The 19,809-nt window shown below is 44.0% G+C and overlaps 1 long non-coding RNA gene across 7 annotated transcripts in view; it reads left to right on the top strand.

Annotated features, from left to right (window-relative positions):
- Positions 1-19,809, top strand: part of LOC307185420 — a 1,105,689-nt gene that overhangs the window by 269,091 nt on the left and 816,789 nt on the right. Inside the window, exon 1 of one of the 7 annotated variants that reach the window (XR_013828061.1) lies at positions 9,292-9,374. The exons of 5 other annotated variants lie outside the window; for them this stretch is intronic. This is a non-coding gene — a long non-coding RNA (uncharacterized lncRNA). Of the gene's footprint in view, positions 1-9,291; positions 9,375-19,809 lie in introns of those variants that run through there. One more of the 7 variants, XR_013828062.1, reaches the window with a different exon arrangement.

The raw sequence follows: 19,809 nt of genomic DNA, 5'->3' as shown, positions 1-19,809 counted from the left end.
GGCTGTGTCTTTTTGATTTTAATTTCCCTAAGCTATAGGACCATAAGTGGAAGTGCCCTAGGTTCTGTTGCTTTGTTTTTTAGATGTTTCAGGAAACACCATACACTTCTCCTGAGTGGTTGTTTGCAATTTACATCCCGCCCATCACCATAACAAGGCTCCCAATTCTCCATGGCCTGTCCTGCCTTTCTGGATTTTACACTTTTTTCAGATGGCCCTTTTGACCGGGGGGAAGTGAGACTTCATTGTAGTGCAGATTTCCTTTGCAAGCTTGCTTGGTTGGCCAAAAAGGGCGTATGCGTTTTTTCCTGAATATATTCAGGAAAAAACGCATACGCCCTTTTTGGCCAAGTGCATCATTGTGGACGTTCTGCCTCTTTTCCTATGCTTTCAATGCAATTCCAGTCTACCTCCTGAAATCGGTTTCCTGCAATTCTGCCCCGCTTTCAAGTCCTCTTGGCAGCCTTACTTCAGTCTATTTTTGGACGATAGCTGTCATTTATAACTCTGCAGGTTTGTGAATTACAGTGCCCCTGAGCTCCTTTCTTCAACTCGCTTTCTTTTGAGCTGGCCGCAACACCGCAGGATGGCTTCAGGCCCTAATCTGGTTCCGGCCTGGCATGCTGAGCCTTTGGTTAATTCCTCTTCCTGGTGGGAAATGAGAGTTAAATTTGCCCGTCCAGACACCTCCAGCTAGCCTCTCATTGGTTCTCGCTATTCCTGTTCATCTTCCGCAGAAATTGCAAACTGGGCCAAACAGGAGGTTAAAGGGACTGACTCTCCAAGTGGGGAGAGTGTTAGTAAAGCGTCTGGAATGTTGCACCCGAGTACCAGGGGAGGAAAACTGAGACATATTTGAACACGTCTCCCGATCACATGGTTGATCATACTCTAGGTTCCACATGCATGTTTTAGCTGAAGGAAGAATACCTTAAACCTGGGTAGTTGAAACCCGTGGAATGGGTACCATGCAATATGACTTCAAAGGGTCTTCATCTGCTCACCGAACCTCTCCAATCCTATCACTGCTGCGTTTATGCCCCTGTACACATGCTTGATTCTCTTTCGGAGACATAGCAATGCATAGGTTTTAAGATACTTACTAGTCAGGTACATTCTTAGGCGTTTAATATGGGGTGTTGAGTCCATTTCGTTGAGCAAGGAGTAGCTCTTGTCTATTCCATATTTGGCTTAAGGAACTTTATCTGTGCTCATTTCAATCTCTGGTTTTATGCAGCACCCCAACTCACCTTTACCCTTAAGCAAGAATACGTTGGTTTTCTAAATTTGAGACCCTGTTCTGTTCTGTAATTCAGTTCCTGTGTAGCCAAGTTTACATTCCGTGTATTACTGATATCTTATGATGTTTCTTTTTCTGTGTGACTTATTTCAGTTAGAATCATCATACCTGAATCCACTCATTGTGCTGCTAAGGGCCTGATGACACAGATTTCATTGCTGAGTGATATTGCTTTGTAAGTAAATACCACAACTTCTTTATCCATTTTTCACTTTCTGCGATGTTGAACTTGTACTGTAAACGAGGTTCTTGTAAACAGAGCCGTTCCAAACTTTGGGGTGGCTGTGTCTTTTTGATTTTAATTTCCCTAAGCTATAGGACCATAAGTGGAAGTGCCCTAGGTTCTGTTGCTTTGTTTTTTAGATGTTTCAGGAAACACCATACACTTCTCCCGAGTGGTTGTTGGCAATTTACATCCCGCCCATCAGCATAACAAGGCTCCCAGTTCTCCATGGCCTGTCCTGCCTTTCTGGATTTTACACTTTTTTCAGATGGCCCTTTTGACCGGGGGGAAGTGAGACTTCATTGTAGTGCAGATTTCCTTTGCAAGCTTGCTTGGTCGGCCAAAAAGGGCGTATGCGTTTTTTCCTGAATATATTCAGGAAAAAACGCATACGCCCTTTTTGGCCAAGTGCATCATTGTGGACGTTCTGCCTCTTTTCCTATGCTTTCAATGCAATTCCAGTCTACCTCCTGAAATCGGTTTCCTGCAATTCTGCCCCGCATTCAAGTCCTCTTGGCAGCCTTACTTCAGTCTATTTTTGGACGATAGCTGTCATTTATAACTCTGCAGGTTTGTGAATTACAGTGCCCCTGAGCTCCTTTCTTCAACTCGCTTTCTTTTGAGCTGGCCGCAACACCGCAGGATGGCTTCAGGCCCTAATCTGGTTCCGGCCCGGCATGCTGAGCCTTTGGTTAATTCCTCTTCCTGGTGGGAAATGAGAGTTAAATTTGCCCGTCCAGACACCTCCAGCTAGCCTCTCATTGGTTCTCGCTATTCCTGTTCATCTTCCGCAGAAATTGCAAACTGGGCCAAACAGGAGGTTAAAGGTGCTGACTCTCCAAGTGGGGAGAGTGTTAGTAAAGCGTCTGGAATGTTGCACCCGAGTACCAGGGCAGGAAAACTGAGACATATTTGAACACGTCTCCCGTTCACATGGTTGATCATACTTGGGTTCCACATGCATATTTTAGCTGAAGGAAGAATACCTTAAACCTGGAGAGTTGAGACCCGTGTAATGGGTACCATGTAATATGACTTCAAAGGGTCTTCATTTGCTCACCGAACCTCTCCAATCCTATCACTGCTGCGTTTATGCCCCTGTACACATGCTTGATTCTCTTTCGGAGACATAGCAATCCATAGGTTTTAAGATACTTACTAGTCAGGTACATTCTTAGGTGTTTAATATGCGGTGTTGAGTCCATTTCGTTGAGCAAGGAGTAGCTCTTGTCTATTCCATATTTGACTTAAGGAACTTTATCTGTGCTCATTTCAATCTCTGGTTTTATGCAGCACCCCAACTCACCTTTACCCTTAAGCAAGCATAAGTTGGTTTTCTAAATTTGAGACCCTGTTCTGTTCTGTAATTCAGTTCCTGTGTAGCCAAGTTTACATTCCGTGTATTACTGATATCTTATGATGTTTCTTTTTCTGTGTGACTTACTTCAGTTAGAATCATCATACCTGAATCCACTCATTGTGCTGCTAAGGGCCTGATGACACAGATTTCATTGCTGAGTGATATTGCTTTGTAAGTAAATACCACAACTTCTTTATCCATTTTTCACTTTCTGCGATGTTGAACTTGTACTGTAAACGAGGTTCTTGTAAACAGAGCCATTCCAAACTTTGGGGTGGCTGTGTCTTTTTGATTTTAATTTCCCTAAGCTATAGGACCATAAGTGGAAGTGCCCTAGGTTCTGTTGCTTTGTTTTTTAGATGTTTCAGGAAACACCATACACTTCTCCCGAGTGGTTGTTGGCAATTTACATCCCGCCCATCAGCATAACAAGGCTCCCAGTTCTCCATGGCCTGTCCTGCCTTTCTGGATTTTACACTTTTTTCAGATGGCCCTTTTGACCGGGGGGAAGTGAGACTTCATTGTAGTGCAGATTTCCTTTGCAAGCTTGCTTGGTTGGCCAAAAAGGGCGTATGCGTTTTTTCCTGAATATATTCAGGAAAAAACGCATACGCCCTTTTTGGCCAAGTGCATCATTGTGGACGTTCTGCCTCTTTTCCTATGCTTTCAATGCAATTCCAGTCTACCTCCTGAAATCGGTTTCCTGCAATTCTGCCCCGCTTTCAAGTCCTCTTGGCAGCCTTACTTCAGTCTATTTTTGGACGATAGCTGTCATTTATAATTCTGCAGGTTTGTGAATTACAGTGCCCCTGAGCTCCTTTCTTCAACTCGCTTTCTTTTGAGCTGGCCGCAACACCGCAGGATGGCTTCAGGCCCTAATCTGGTTCCGGTACGGCACACTGAGCCTTTGGTTATTTCCTCTTCCTGGTGGGAAATGAGAGTTAAATTTGCCCGTCCAGACACCTCCAGCTAGCCTCTCATTGGTTCTCGCTATTCCTGTTCATCTTCCGCAGAAATTGCAAACTGGGCCAAACAGGAGGTTAAAGGCACTGACTCTCCAAGTGGGGAGAGTGTTAGTAAAGCGTCTGGAATGTTGCACCCGAGTACCAGGGGAGGAAAACTGAGACATATTTGAACACGTCTCCCGTTCACATGGTTGATCATACTTGGGTTCCACATGCATGTTTTAGCTGAAGGAAGAATACCTTAAACCTGGAGAGTTGAGACCCGTGTAATGGGTACCATGCAATATGACTTCAAAGGGTCTTCATTTGCTCACCGAACCTCTCCAATCCTATCACTGCTGTGTTTATGCCCCTGTACACATGCTTGATTCTCTTTCGGAGACATAGCAATGCATAGGTTTTAAGATACTTACTAGTCAGGTACATTCTTAGGCGTTTAATATGCGGTGTTGAGTCCATTTCGTTGAGCAAGGAGTAGCTCTTGTCTATTCCATATTTGACTTAAGGAACTTTATCTGTGCTCATTTCAATCTCTGGTTTTATGCAGCACCCCAACTCACCTTTACCCTTAAGCAAGCATAAGTTAGTTTTCTAAATTTTAGACCCTGTTCTGTTCTGTAATTCAGTTCCTGTGTAGCCAAGTTTCCATTCCGTGTATTACTGATATCTTATGATGTTTCTTTTTCTGTGTGACTTATTTCAGTTAGAATCATCATACCTGAATCCACTCATTGTGATGCTAAGGGCCTGATGACACAGATTTCATTGCTGAGTGATATTGCTTTGTAAGTAAATACCACAACTTCTTTATCCATTTTTCACTTTCTGCGATGTTGAACTTGTACTGTAAACGAGGTTCTTGTAAACAGAGCCGTTCCAAACTTTGGGGTGGCTGTGTCTTTTTCATTTTAATTTCCCTAAGCTATAGGACCATAAGTGGAAGTGCCCTAGGTTCTGTTGCTTTGTTTTTTAGATGTTTCAGGAAACGCCATACACTTCTCCCGAGTGGTTGTTGGCAATTTACATCCCGCCCATCAGCATAACAAGGCTCCCAGTTCTCCATGGCCTGTCCTGCCTTTCTGGATTTTACACTTTTTTCAGATGGCCCTTTTGACTGGGGGGAAGTGAGACTTCATTGTAGTGCAGATTTCCTTTGCAAGCTTGCTTGGTTGGCCAAAAAGGGCGTATGCGTTTTTTCCTGAATATATTCAGGAAAAAACGCATACGCCCTTTTTGGCCAAGTGCATCATTGTGGACGTTCTGCCTCTTTTCCTATGCTTTCAATGCAATTCCAGTCTACCTCCTGAAATCGGTTTCCTGCAATTCTGCCCCGCTTTCAAGTCCTCTTGGCAGCCTTACTTCAGTCTATTTTTGGACGATAGCTGTCATTTATAACTCTGCAGGTTTGTGAATTACAGTGCCCCTGAGCTCCTTTCTTCAACTCGCTTTCTTGTGACCTGGCCGCAACACCGCAGGATGGCTTCAGGCCCTAATCTGGTTCCGGCCCGGCATGCTGAGCCTTTGGTTAATTCCTCTTCCTGGTGGGAAATGAGAGTTAAATTTGCCCGTCCAGACACCTCCAGCTAGCCTCTCATTGGTTCTCGCTATTCCTGTTCATCTTCCGCAGAAATTGCAAACTGGGCCAAACAGGAGGTTAAAGGGACTGACTCTCCAAGTGGGGAGAGTGTTAATAAAGCGTCTGGAATGTTGCACCCGAGTACCAGGGGAGGAAAACTGAGACATATTTGAACACGTCTCCCGATCACATGGTTGATCATACTCTAGGTTCCACATGCATGTTTTAGCTGAAGGAAGAATACCTTAAACCTGGGTAGTTGAAACCCGTGGAATGGGTACCATGCAATATGACTTCAAAGGGTCTTCATTTGCTCACCGAACCTCTCCAATCCTATCACTGCTGCGTTTATGCCCCTGTACACATGCTTGATTCTCTTTCGGAGACATAGCAATCCATAGGTTTTAAGATACTTACTAGTCAGGTACATTCTTAGGCGTTTAATATGCGGTGTTGAGTCCATTTCGTTGAGCAAGGAGTAGCTCTTGTCTATTCCATATTTGGCTTAAGGAACTTTATCTGTGCTCATTTCAATCTCTGGTTTTATGCAGCACCCCAACTCACCTTTACCCTTAAGCAAGAATACGTTGGTTTTCTAAATTTGAGACCCTGTTCTGTTCTGTAATTCAGTTCCTGTGTAGCCAAGTTTACATTCCGTGTATTACTGATATCTTATGATGTTTCTTTTTCTGTGTGACTTATTTCAGTTAGAATCATCATACCTGAATCCACTCATTGTGCTGCTAAGGGCCTGATGACACAGATTTTTTATTGCTGAGTGATATTGCTTTGTAAGTAAATACCACAACTTCTTTATCCATTTTTCACTTTCTGCAATGTTGAACTTGTACTGTAAACGAGGTTCTTGTAAACAGAGCCGTTCCAAACTTTGGGGTGGCTGTGTCTTTTTGATTTTAATTTCCCTAAGCTATAGGACCATAAGTGGAAGTGCCCTAGGTTCTGTTGCTTTGTTTTTTAGATGTTTCAAGAAACACCATACACTTCTCCCGAGTGGTTGTTGGCAATTTACATCCCGCCCATCAGCATAACAAGGCTCCCAGTTCTCCATGGCCTGTCCTGCCTTTCTGGATTTTACACTTTTTTCAGATGGCCCTTTTGACCGGGGGGAAGTGAGACTTCATTGTAGTGCAGATTTCCTTTGCAAGCTTGCTTGGTTGGCCAAAAAGGGCGTATGCGTTTTTTCCTGAATATATTCAGGAAAAAACGCATACGCCCTTTTTGGCCAAGTGCATCATTGTGGACTTTCTGCCTCTTTTCCTATGCTTTCAATGCAATTCCAGTCTACCTCCTGAAATCGGTTTCCTGCAATTCTGCCCTGCTTTCAACTCCTCTTGGTGGCCTTACTTCAGTCTATTTTTTGACGATAGCTGTCATTTATAACTCTGCAGGTTTGTGAATTACAGTGCCCCTGAGCTCCTTTCTTCAACTCGCTTTCTTGTGACCTGGCCGCAACACCGCAGGCTGGCTTCAGGCCCTAATCTGGTTCCGGCACGGCACGCTGAGCCTTTGGTTATTTCCTCTTCATGGTGGGAAATGAGAGTTAAATTTGCCCGTCCAGACACCTCCAGTTAGCCTCTCATTGGTTCTCGCTATTCCTGTTCATCTTCCGCAGAAATTGCAAACTGGGCCAAACAGGAGGTTAAAGGCGCTGACTCTCCAAGTGGGGAGAGTGTTAGTAAAGCGTCTGGAATGTTGCACCCGAGTACCAGGGGAGGAAAACTGAGACATATTTCAACACGTCTCCCGTTCACATGGTTGATCATACTTGGGTTCCACATGCATGTTTTAGCTGAAGGAAGAATACCTTAAACCTGGAGAGTTAAGACCCGTGTAATGGGTACCATGCAATATGACTTCAAAGGGTCTTCATTTGCTCACCGAACCTCTCCAATCCTATCACTGCTGCGTTTATGCCCCTGTACACATGCTTGATTCTCTTTTGGAGACATAGCAATCCATAGGTTTTAAGATACTTACTAGTCAGGTACATTCTTAGGCGTTTAATATGCGGTGTTGAGTCCATTTCGTTGAGCAAGGAGTAGCTCTTGTCTATTCCATATTTGACTTAAGGAACTTTATCTGTGCTCATTTCAATCTCTGGTTTTATGCAGCACCCCAACTCACCTTTACCCTTAAGCAAGCATAAGTTGGTTTTCTAAATTTGAGACCCTGTTCTGTTCTGTAATTCAGTTCCTGTGTAGCCAAGTTTACATTCCGTGTATTACTGATATCTTATGATGTTTCTTTTCCTGTGTGACTTACTTCAGTTAGAATCATCATACCTGAATCCACTCATTGTGCTGCTAAGGGCCTGATGACACAGATTTCATTGCTGAGTGATATTGCTTTGTAAGTAAATACCACAACTTCTTTATCCATTTTTCACTTTCTGCGATGTTGAACTTGTACTGTAAACGAGGTTCTTGTAAACAGAGGTGCCCCAAACTTTGGGGTGGCTGTGTCTTTTTGATTTTAATTTCCCTAAGCTATAGGACCATAAGTGGAAGTGACCTAGGCTCTGTTGCTCTGTTTTTTAGATGTTTCAGGAAACACCATACACTTCTCCCGAGTGGTTGTTGGCAATTTACATCCCGCCCATCAGCATAACAAGGCTCCCAGTTCTCCATGGCCTGTCCTGCCTTTCTGGATTTTACACTTTTTTCAGATGGCCCTTTTGACTGGGGGGAAGTGAGACTTCATTGTAGTGCAGATTTCCTTTGCAAGCTTGCTTGGTTGGCCAAAAAGGGCGTATGCGTTTTTTCCTGAATATATTCAGGAAAAAACGCATACGCCCTTTTTGGCCAAGTGCATCATTGTGGACGTTCTGCCTCTTTTCCTATGCTTTCAATGCAATTCCAGTCTACCTCCTGAAATCGGTTTCCTGCAATTCTGCCCCGCTTTCAAGTCCTCTTGGCAGCCTTACTTCAGTCTATTTTTGGACGATAGCTGTCATTTATAACTCTGCAGGTTTGTGAATTACAGTGCCCCTGAGCTCCTTTCTTCAACTCGCTTTCTTGTGACCTGGCCGCAACACCACAGGATGGCTTCAGGCCCTAATCTGGTTCCGGCCCGGCATGCTGAGCCTTTGGTTAATTCCTCTTCCTGGTGGGAAATGAGAGTTAAATTTGCCCGTCCAGACACCTCCAGCTAGCCTCTCATTGGTTCTCGCTATTCCTGTTCATCTTCCGCAGAAATTGCAAACTGGGCCGAACAGGAGGTTAAAGGGACTGACTCTCCAAGTCGGGAGAGTGTTAGTAAAGCGTCTGGAATGTTGCACCCGAGTACCAGGGGAGGAAAACTGAGACATATTTGAACACGTCTCCCATTCACATGGTTGATAATACTCTGGGTTCCACATGCATGTTTTAGCTGAAGGAAGAATACCTTAAACCTGGGTAGTTGAGACCCGTGGAATGGGTACCATGCAATATGACTTCAAAGGGTCTTCATTTGCTCACCGTACCTCTCCAATCCTATCACTGCTGCGTTTATGCCCCTGTACACATGCTTGATTCTTTTTTGGAGACATAGCAATCCATAGGTTTTAAGATACTTACAAGTCAGGTACATTCTTAGGCGTTTTATATGCGGTGTTGAGTCCATTTCGTTGAGCAAGGAGTAGCTCTTGTCTATTCCATATTTGGCTTAAGGAACTTTATCTGTGCTCATTTCAATCTCTGGTTTTATGCAGCACCCCAACTCACCTTTACCCTTAAGCAAGCATAAGTTGTCTTTCTAAATTTGAGACCCTGTTCTGTTCTGTAATTCAGTTCCTGTGTAGCCAAGTTTACATTCCGTGTATTACTGATATCTTATGATGTTTCTTTTTCTGTGTGACTTATTTCATTTAGAATCATCATACCTGAATCCACTCATTGTGCTGCTAAGGGCCTGATGACATAGATTTCATTGCTGAGTGATATTGCTTTGTAAGTAAATCCCACTACTTCTTTATCCATTTTTCACTTTCTGTGATGTTGAACTTGTACTGTAAACGAGGTTCTTGTAAACAGAGCCGTTCCAAACTTTGGGGAGCTGTGTCTTTTTGATTTTAATTTCCCTAAGCTATTGGACCATAAGTGGAAGTGCCCTAGGCTCTGTTGCTTTGTTTTTTAGATGTTTCAGGAAACACCATACACTTCTTCCAAGTGTCTGTTGGCAATTTACATCCCGCCCTTCAGCATAACAAGGCTCCCAGTTCTCAATGGCCTGTTGCCTTTATGGATTTTACACTTTTTTCAGATGGCCCTTTTGACCGGGGGGAAGTGAGACTTCATTGTAGTGCAGATTTCCTTTGCAAGCTTGCTTGGTTGGCCAAAAAGGGCGTATGCGTTTTTTCCTGAATATATTCAGGAAAAAACGCATACGCCCTTTTTGGCCAAGTGCATCATTGTGGACGTTCTGCCTCTTTTCCTATGCTTTCAATGCAATTCCAGTCTACCTCCTGAAATAGGTTTCCTGCAATTCTGCCCCGCTTTCAAGTCCTCTTGGCAGCCTTACTTCAGTCTATTTTTGGACGATAGCTGTCATTTATAACTCTGCAGGTTTGTGAATTACAGTGCCCCTGAGCTCCTTTCTTCAACTCGCTTTCTTGTGACCTGGCCGCAACACCGCAGGATGGCTTCAGGCCCTAATCTGGTTCCGGCCCGGCATGCTGAGCCTTTGGTTAATTCCTCTTCCTGGTGGGAAATGAGAGTTAAATTTGCCCGTCCAGACACCTCCAGCTAGCCTCTCATTGGTTCTCGCTATTCCTGTTCATCTTCCGCAGAAATTGCAAACTGGGCCAAACAGGAGGTTAAAGGGACTGACTCTCCAAGTGGGGAGAGTGTTAGTAAAGCGTCTGGAATGTTGCACCCGAGTACCAGGGGAGGAAAACTGAGACATATTTGAACACGTCTCCCGATCACATGGTTGATCATACTCTAGGTTCCACATGCATGTTTTAGCTGAAGGAAGAATACCTTAAACCTGGGTAGTTGAAACCCGTGGAATGGGTACCATGCAATATGACTTCAAAGGGTCTTCATCTGCTCACCGAACCTCTCCAATCCTATCACTGCTGCGTTTATGCCCCTGTACACATGCTTGATTCTCTTTCGGAGACATAGCAATGCATAGGTTTTAAGATACTTACTAGTCAGGTACATTCTTAGGCGTTTAATATGGGGTGTTGAGTCCATTTCGTTGAGCAAGGAGTAGCTCTTGTCTATTCCATATTTGGCTTAAGGAACTTTATCTGTGCTCATTTCAATCTCTGGTTTTATGCAGCACCCCAACTCACCTTTACCCTTAAGCAAGAATACGTTGGTTTTCTAAATTTGAGACCCTGTTCTGTTCTGTAATTCAGTTCCTGTGTAGCCAAGTTTACATTCCGTGTATTACTGATATCTTATGATGTTTCTTTTTCTGTGTGACTTATTTCAGTTAGAATCATCATACCTGAATCCACTCATTGTGCTGCTAAGGGCCTGATGACACAGATTTCATTGCTGAATGATATTGCTTTGTAAGTAAATACCACAACTTCTTTATCCATTTTTCACTTTCTGCGATGTTGAACTTGTACTGTAAACGAGGTTCTTGTAAACAGAGCCGTTCCAAACTTTGGGGTGGCTGTGTCTTTTTGATTTTAATTTCCCTAAGCTATAGGACCATAAGTGGAAGTGCCCTAGGTTCTGTTGCTTTGTTTTTTAGATGTTTCAGGAAACACCATACACTTCTCCCGAGTGGTTGTTGGCAATTTACATCCCGCCCATCAGCATAACAAGGCTCCCAGTTCTCCATGGCCTGTCCTGCCTTTCTGGATTTTACACTTTTTTCAGATGGCCCTTTTGACCGGGGGGAAGTGAGACTTCATTGTAGTGCAGATTTCCTTTGCAAGCTTGCTTGGTCGGCCAAAAAGGGCGTATGCGTTTTTTCCTGAATATATTCAGGAAAAAACGCATACGCCCTTTTTGGCCAAGTGCATCATTGTGGACGTTCTGCCTCTTTTCCTATGCTTTCAATGCAATTCCAGTCTACCTCCTGAAATCGGTTTCCTGCAATTCTGCCCCGCATTCAAGTCCTCTTGGCAGCCTTACTTCAGTCTATTTTTGGACGATAGCTGTCATTTATAACTCTGCAGGTTTGTGAATTACAGTGCCCCTGAGCTCCTTTCTTCAACTCGCTTTCTTTTGAGCTGGCCGCAACACCGCAGGATGGCTTCAGGCCCTAATCTGGTTCCGGCCCGGCATGCTGAGCCTTTGGTTAATTCCTCTTCCTGGTGGGAAATGAGAGTTAAATTTGCCCGTCCAGACACCTCCAGCTAGCCTCTCATTGGTTCTCGCTATTCCTGTTCATCTTCCGCAGAAATTGCAAACTGGGCCAAACAGGAGGTTAAAGGTGCTGACTCTCCAAGTGGGGAGAGTGTTAGTAAAGCGTCTGGAATGTTGCACCCGAGTACCAGGGCAGGAAAACTGAGACATATTTGAACACGTCTCCCGTTCACATGGTTGATCATACTTGGGTTCCACATGCATGTTTTAGCTGAAGGAAGAATACCTTAAACCTGGAGAGTTGAGACCCGTGTAATGGGTACCATGTAATATGACTTCAAAGGGTCTTCATTTGCTCACCGAACCTCTCCAATCCTATCACTGCTGCGTTTATGCCCCTGTACACATGCTTGATTCTCTTTCGGAGACATAGCAATCCATAGGTTTTAAGATACTTACTAGTCAGGTACATTCTTAGGCGTTTAATATGCGGTGTTGAGTCCATTTCGTTGAGCAAGGAGTAGCTCTTGTCTATTCCATATTTGACTTAAGGAACTTTATCTGTGCTCATTTCAATCTCTGGTTTTATGCAGCACCCCAACTCACCTTTACCCTTAAGCAAGCATAAGTTGGTTTTCTAAATTTGAGACCCTGTTCTGTTCTGTAATTCAGTTCCTGTGTAGCCAAGTTTACATTCCGTGTATTACTGATATCTTATGATGTTTCTTTTTCTGTGTGACTTACTTCAGTTAGAATCATCATACCTGAATCCACTCATTGTGCTGCTAAGGGCCTGATGACACAGATTTCATTGCTGAGTGATATTGCTTTGTAAGTAAATACCACAACTTCTCTATCCATTTTTCACTTTCTGCGATGTTGAACTTGTACTGTAAACGAGGTTCTTGTAAACAGAGCCATTCCAAACTTTGGGGTGGCTGTGTCTTTTTGATTTTAATTTCCCTAAGCTATAGGACCATAAGTGGAAGTGCCCTAGGTTCTGTTGCTTTGTTTTTTAGATGTTTCAGGAAACACCATACACTTCTCCCGAGTGGTTGTTGGCAATTTACATCCCGCCCATCAGCATAACAAGGCTCCCAGTTCTCCATGGCCTGTCCTGCCTTTCTGGATTTTACACTTTTTTCAGATGGCCCTTTTGACCGGGGGGAAGTGAGACTTCATTATAGTGCAGATTTCCTTTGCAAGCTTGCTTGGTTGGCCAAAAAGGGCGTATGCGTTTTTTCCTGAATATATTCAGGAAAAAACGCATACGCCCTTTTTGGCCAAGTGCATCATTGTGGACGTTCTGCCTCTTTTCCTATGCTTTCAATGCAATTCCAGTCTACCTCCTGAAATCGGTTTCCTGCAATTCTGCCCCGCTTTCAAGTCCTCTTGGCAGCCTTACTTCAGTCTATTTTTGGACGATAGCTGTCATTTATAACTCTGCAGGTTTGTGAATTACAGTGCCCCTGAGCTCCTTTCTTCAACTCGCTTTCTTTTGAGCTGGCCGCAACACCGCAGGATGGCTTCAGGCCCTAATCTGGTTCCGGTACGGCACGCTGAGCCTTTGGTTATTTCCTCTTCCTGGTGGGAAATGAGAGTTAAATTTGCCCGTCCAGACACCTCCAGCTAGCCTCTCATTGGTTCTCGCTATTCCTGTTCATCTTCCGCAGAAATTGCAAACTGGGCCAAACAGGAGGTTAAAGGCACTGACTCTCCAAGTGGGGAGAGTGTTAGTAAAGCGTCTGGAATGTTGCACCCGAGTACCAGGGGAGGAAAACTGAGACATATTTGAACACGTCTCCCGTTCACATGGTTGATCATACTTGGGTTCCACATGCATGTTTTAGCTGAAGGAAGAATACCTTAAACCTGGAGAGTTGAGACCCGTGTAATGGGTACCATGCAATATGACTTCAAAGGGTCTTCATTTGCTCACCGAACCTCTCCAATCCTATCACTGCTGCGTTTATGCCCCTGTACACATGCTTGATTCTCTTTCGGAGACATAACAATCCATAGGTTTTAAGATACTTACTAGACAGGTACATTCTTAGGCGTTTAATATGGGGTGTTGAGTCCATTTCGTTGAGCAAGGAGTAGCTCTTGTCTATTCCATATTTGGCTTAAGGAACTTTATCTGTGCTCATTTCAATCTCTGGTTTTATGCAGCACCCCAACTCACCTTTCCCCTTAAGCAAGCATAAGTTGGTTTTCTAAATTTGAGACCCTCTTCTGTTCTGTAATTCAGTTCCTGTGTAGCCAAGTTTCCATTCCGTGTATTACTGATATCTTATGATGTTTCTTTTTCTGTGTGACTTATTTCAGTTAGAATCATCATACCTGAATCCACTCATTGTGATGCTAAGGGCCTGATGACACAGATTTCATTGCTGAGTGATATTGCTTTGTAAGTAAATACCACAACTTCTTTATCCATTTTTCACTTTCTGCGATGTTGAACTTGTACTGTAAACGAGGTTCTTGTAAACAGAGCCGTTCCAAACTTTGGGGTGGCTGTGTCTTTTTCATTTTAATTTCCCTAAGCTATAGGACCATAAGTGGAAGTGCCCTAGGTTCTGTTGCTTTGTTTTTTAGATGTTTCAGGAAACGCCATACACTTCTCCCGAGTGGTTGTTGGCAATTTACATCCCGCCCATCAGCATAACAAGGCTCCCAGTTCTCCATGGCCTGTCCTGCCTTTCTGGATTTTACACTTTTTTCAGATGGCCCTTTTGACTGGGGGGAAGTGAGACTTCATTGTAGTGCAGATTTCCTTTGCAAGCTTGCTTGGTTGGCCAAAAAGGGCGTATGCGTTTTTTCCTGAATATATTCAGGAAAAAACGCATACGCCCTTTTTGGCCAAGTGCATCATTGTGGACGTTCTGCCTCTTTTCCTATGCTTTCAATGCAATTCCAGTCTACCTCCTGAAATTGGTTTCCTGCAATTCTGCCCCGCTTTCAAGTCCTCTTGGCAGCCTTACTTCAGTCTATTTTTGGACGATAGCTGTCATTTATAACTCTGCAGGTTTGTGAATTACAGTGCCCCTGAGCTCCTTTCTTCAACTCGCTTTCTTGTGACCTGGCCGCAACACCGCAGGATGGCTTCAGGCCCTAATCTGGTTCCGGGCCGGCATGCTGAGCCTTTGGTTAATTCCTCTTCCTGGTGGGAAATGAGAGTTAAATTTGCCCGTCCAGACACCTCCAGCTAGCCTCTCATTGGTTCTCGCTATTCCTGTTCATCTTCCGCAGAAATTGCAAACTGGGCCAAACAGGAGGTTAAAGGGACTGACTCTCCAAGTGGGGAGAGTGTTAGTAAAGCGTCTGGAATGTTGCACCCGAGTACCAGGGGAGGAAAACTGAGACATATTTGAACACGTCTCCCGATCACATGGTTGATCATACTCTAGGTTCCACATGCATGTTTTAGCTGAATTAAGAATACCTTAAACCTGGGTAGTTGAAACCCGTGGAATGGGTACCATGCAATATGACTTCAAAGGGTCTTCATTTGCTCACCGAACCTCTCCAATCCTATCACTGCTGCGTTTATGCCCCTGTACACATGCTTGATTCTCTTTCGGAGACATAGCAATCCATAGGTTTTAAGATACTTACTAGTCAGGTACATTCTTAGGCGTTTAATATGCGGTGTTGAGTCCATTTCGTTGAGCAAGGAGTAGCTCTTGTCTATTCCATATTTGGCTTAAGGAACTTTATCTGTGCTCATTTCAATCTCTGGTTTTATGCAGCACCCCAACTCACCTTTACCCTTAAGCAAGCATAAGTTGGTTTTCTAAATTTTAGGCCCTCTTCTGTTCTGTAATTCAGTTCCTGTGTAGCCAAGTTTACATTCCGTGTATTAGTGATATCTTATGATGTTTCTTTTTCTGTGTGACTTACTTCAGTTAGAATCATCATACCTGAATCCACTCATTGTGCTGCTAAGGGCCTGATGACACAGATTTCATTGCTGAGTGATATTGCTTTGTAAGTAAATACCACAACTTCTTTATCCATTTTTCACTTTCTGCGATGTTGAACTTGTACTGTAAACGAGGTTCTTGTAAACAGAGCCGTTCCAAACTTTGGGGTGGCTGTGTCTTTTTGATTTTAATTTCCCTAAGCTATAGGACCATAAGTGGAAGTGCCCTAGGTTCTGTTGCTTTGTTTTTTAGATGTTTCAGGAAACACCATACACTTCTCCCGAGTGGTTGTTGGCAATTTACATCCCGCCCATCACCATAACAAGGCTCCCAATTCTCCATGGCCTGTCCTGCCTTTCTGGATTTTACACTTTTTTCAGATGGCCCTTTTGACCGGGGGGAAGTGAGACTTCATTGTAGTGCAGATTTCCTTTGCAAGCTTGCTTGGTTGGCCAAAAAGGGCGTATGCGTTTTTTCCTGAATATATTCAGGAAAAAACGCATACGCCCTTTTTGGCCAAGTGCATCATTGTGGACGTTCTGCCTCTTTTCCTATGCTTTCAATGCAATTCCAGTCTACCTCCTGAAATCGGTTTCCTGCAATTCTGCCCCGCTTTCAAGTCCTCTTGGCAGCCTTACTTCAGTCTATTTTTGGACGATAGCTGTCATTTATAACTCTGCAGGTTTGTGAATTACAGTGCCCCTGAGCTCCTTTCTTCAACTCGCTTTCTTGTGACCTGGCCGCAACACCGCAGGATGGCTTCAGGCCCTAATCTGGTTCCGGCCCGGCATGCTGAGCCTTTGGTTAATTCCTCTTCCTGGTGGGAAATGAGAGTTAAATTTGCCCGTCCAGACACCTCCAGCTAGCCTCTCATTGGTTCTCGCTATTCCTGTTCATCTTCCGCAGAAATTGCAAACTGGGCCAAACAGGAGGTTAAAGGGACTGACTCTCCAAGTGGGGAGAGTGTTAGTAAAGCGTCTGGAATGTTGCACCCGAGTACCAGGGGAGGAAAACTGAGACATATTTGAACACGTCTCCCGATCACATGGTTGATCATACTCTAGGTTCCACATGCATGTTTTAGCTGAAGGAAGAATACCTTAAACCTGGGTAGTTGAAACCCGTGGAATGGGTACCATGCAATATGACTTCAAAGGGTCTTCATCTGCTCACCGAACCTCTCCAATCCTATCACTGCTGCGTTTATACCCCTGTACACATGCTTGATTCTCTTTCGGAGACATAGCAATCCATAGGTTTTAAGATACTTACTAGTCAGGTACATTCTTAGGCGTTTAATATGGGGTGTTGAGTCCATTTCGTTGAGCAAGGAGTAGCTCTTGTCTATTCCATATTTGGCTTAAGGAACTTTATCTGTGCTCATTTCAATCTCTGGTTTTATGCAGCACCCCAACTCACCTTTACCCTTAAGCAAGAATACGTTGGTTTTCTAAATTTGAGACCCTGTTCTGTTCTGTAATTCAGTTCCTGTGTAGCCAAGTTTCCATTCCGTGTATTACTGATATCTTATGATGTTTCTTTTTCTGTGTGACTTATTTCAGTTAGAATCATCATACCTGAATCCACTCATTGTGCTGCTAAGGGCCTGATGACACAGATTTCATTGCTGAGTGATATTGCTTTGTAAGTAAATACCACAACTTCTTTATCCATTTTTCACTTTCTGCGATGTTGAACTTGTACTGTAAACGAGGTTCTTGTAAACAGAGCCGTTCCAAACTTTGGGGTGGCTGTGTCTTTTTGATTTTAATTTCCCTAAGCTATAGGACCATAAGTGGAAGTGCCCTAGGTTCTGTTGCTTTGTTTTTTAGATGTTTCAGGAAACACCATACACTTCTCCCGAGTGGTTGTTGGCAATTTACATCCCGCCCATCACCATAACAAGGCTCCCAGTTCTCCATGGCCTGTCCTGCCTTTCTGGATTTTACACTTTTTTCAGATGGCCCTTTTGACCGGGGGGAAGTGAGACTTCATTGTAGTGCAGATTTCCTTTGCAAGCTTGCTTGGTCGGCCAAAAAGGGCGTATGCGTTTTTTCCTGAATATATTCAGGAAAAAACGCATACGCCCTTTTTGGCCAAGTGCATCATTGTGGACGTTCTGCCTCTTTTCCTATGCTTTCAATGCAATTCCAGTCTACCTCCTGAAATCGGTTTCCTGCAATTCTGCCCCGCATTCAAGTCCTCTTGGCAGCCTTACTTCAGTCTATTTTTGGACGATAGCTGTCATTTATAACTCTGCAGGTTTGTGAATTACAGTGCCCCTGAGCTCCTTTCTTCAACTCGCTTTCTTTTGAGCTGGCCGCAACACCGCAGGATGGCTTCAGGCCCTAATCTGGTTCCGGCCCGGCATGCTGAGCCTTTGGTTAATTCCTCTTCCTGGTGGGAAATGAGAGTTAAATTTGCCCGTCCAGACACCTCCAGCTAGCCTCTCATTGGTTCTCGCTATTCCTGTTCATCTTCCGCAGAAATTGCAAACTGGGCCAAACAGGAGGTTAAAGGCGCTGACTCTCCAAGTGGGGAGAGTGTTAGTAAAGCGTCTGGAATGTTGCACCCGAGTACCAGGGGAGGAAAACTGAGACATATTTGAACACGTCTCCCGTTCACATGGTTGATCATACTTGGGTTCCACATGCATGTTTTAGCTGAAGGAAGAATACCTTAAACCTGGAGAGTTGAGACCCGTGTAATGGGTACCATGTAATATGACTTCAAAGGGTCTTCATTTGCTCACCGAACCTCTCCAATCCTATCACTGCTGCGTTTATGCCCCTGTACACATGCTTGATTCTCTTTCGGAGACATAGCAATCCATAGGTTTTAAGATACTTACTAGTCAGGTACATTCTTAGGCGTTTAATATGCGGTGTTGAGTCCATTTCGTTGAGCAAGGAGTAGCTCTTGTCTATTCCATATTTGACTTAAGGAACTTTATCTGTGCTCATTTCAATCTCTGGTTTTATGCAGCACCCCAACTCACCTTTACCCTTAAGCAAGCATAAGTTGGTTTTCTAAATTTGAGACCCTGTTCTGTTCTGTAATTCAGTTCCTGTGTAGCCAAGTTTACATTCCGTGTATTACTGATATCTTATGATGTTTCTTTTTCTGTGTGACTTACTTCAGTTAGAATCATCATACCTGAATCCACTCATTGTGCTGCTAAGGGCCTGATGACACAGATTTCATTGCTGAGTGATATTGCTTTGTAAGTAAATACCACAACTTCTTTATCCATTTTTCACTTTCTGCGATGTTGAACTTGTACTGTAAACGAGGTTCTTGTAAACAGAGCCATTCCAAACTTTGGGGTGGCTGTGTCTTTTTGATTTTAATTTCCCTAAGCTATAGGACCATAAGTGGAAGTGCCCTAGGTTCTGTTGCTTTGTTTTTTAGATGTTTCAGGAAACACCATACACTTCTCCCGAGTGGTTGTTGGCAATTTACATCCCGCCCATCAGCATAACAAGGCTCCCAGTTCTCCATGGCCTGTCCTGCCTTTCTGGATTTTACACTTTTTTCAGATGGCCCTTTTGACCGGGGGGAAGTGAGACTTCATTGTAGTGCAGATTTCCTTTGCAAGCTTGCTTGGTTGGCCAAAAAGGGCGTATGCGTTTTTTCCTGAATATATTCAGGAAAAAACGCATACGCCCTTTTTGGCCAAGTGCATCATTGTGGACGTTCTGCCTCTTTTCCTATGCTTTCAATGCAATTCCAGTCTACCTCCTGAAATCGGTTTCCTGCAATTCTGCCCCGCTTTCAAGTCCTCTTGGCAGCCTTACTTCAGTCTATTTTTGGACGATAGCTGTCATTTATAACTCTGCAGGTTTGTGAATTACAGTGCCCCTGAGCTCCTTTCTTCAACTCGCTTTCTTTTGAGCTGGCCGCAACACCGCAGGATGGCTTCAGGCCCTAATCTGGTTCCGGTACGGCACGCTGAGCCTTTGGTTATTTCCTCTTCCTGGTGGGAAATGAGAGTTAAATTTGCCCGTCCAGACACCTCCAGCTAGCCTCTCATTGGTTCTCGCTATTCCTGTTCATCTTCCGCAGAAATTGCAAACTGGGCCAAACAGGAGGTTAAAGGCACTGACTCTCCAAGTGGGGAGAGTGTTAGTAAAGCGTCTGGAATGTTGCACCCGAGTACCAGGGGAGGAAAACTGAGACATATT

Source organism: Stenella coeruleoalba (genome assembly GCF_951394435.1).
Source record: "Stenella coeruleoalba genome assembly, chromosome: 4".
NCBI classification, from domain to species: Eukaryota; Metazoa; Chordata; class Mammalia; order Artiodactyla; family Delphinidae; genus Stenella; species Stenella coeruleoalba.
Note: the sequence above shows the minus strand (reverse complement) of the source record. Positions and strands in the feature narration are given on the sequence as shown.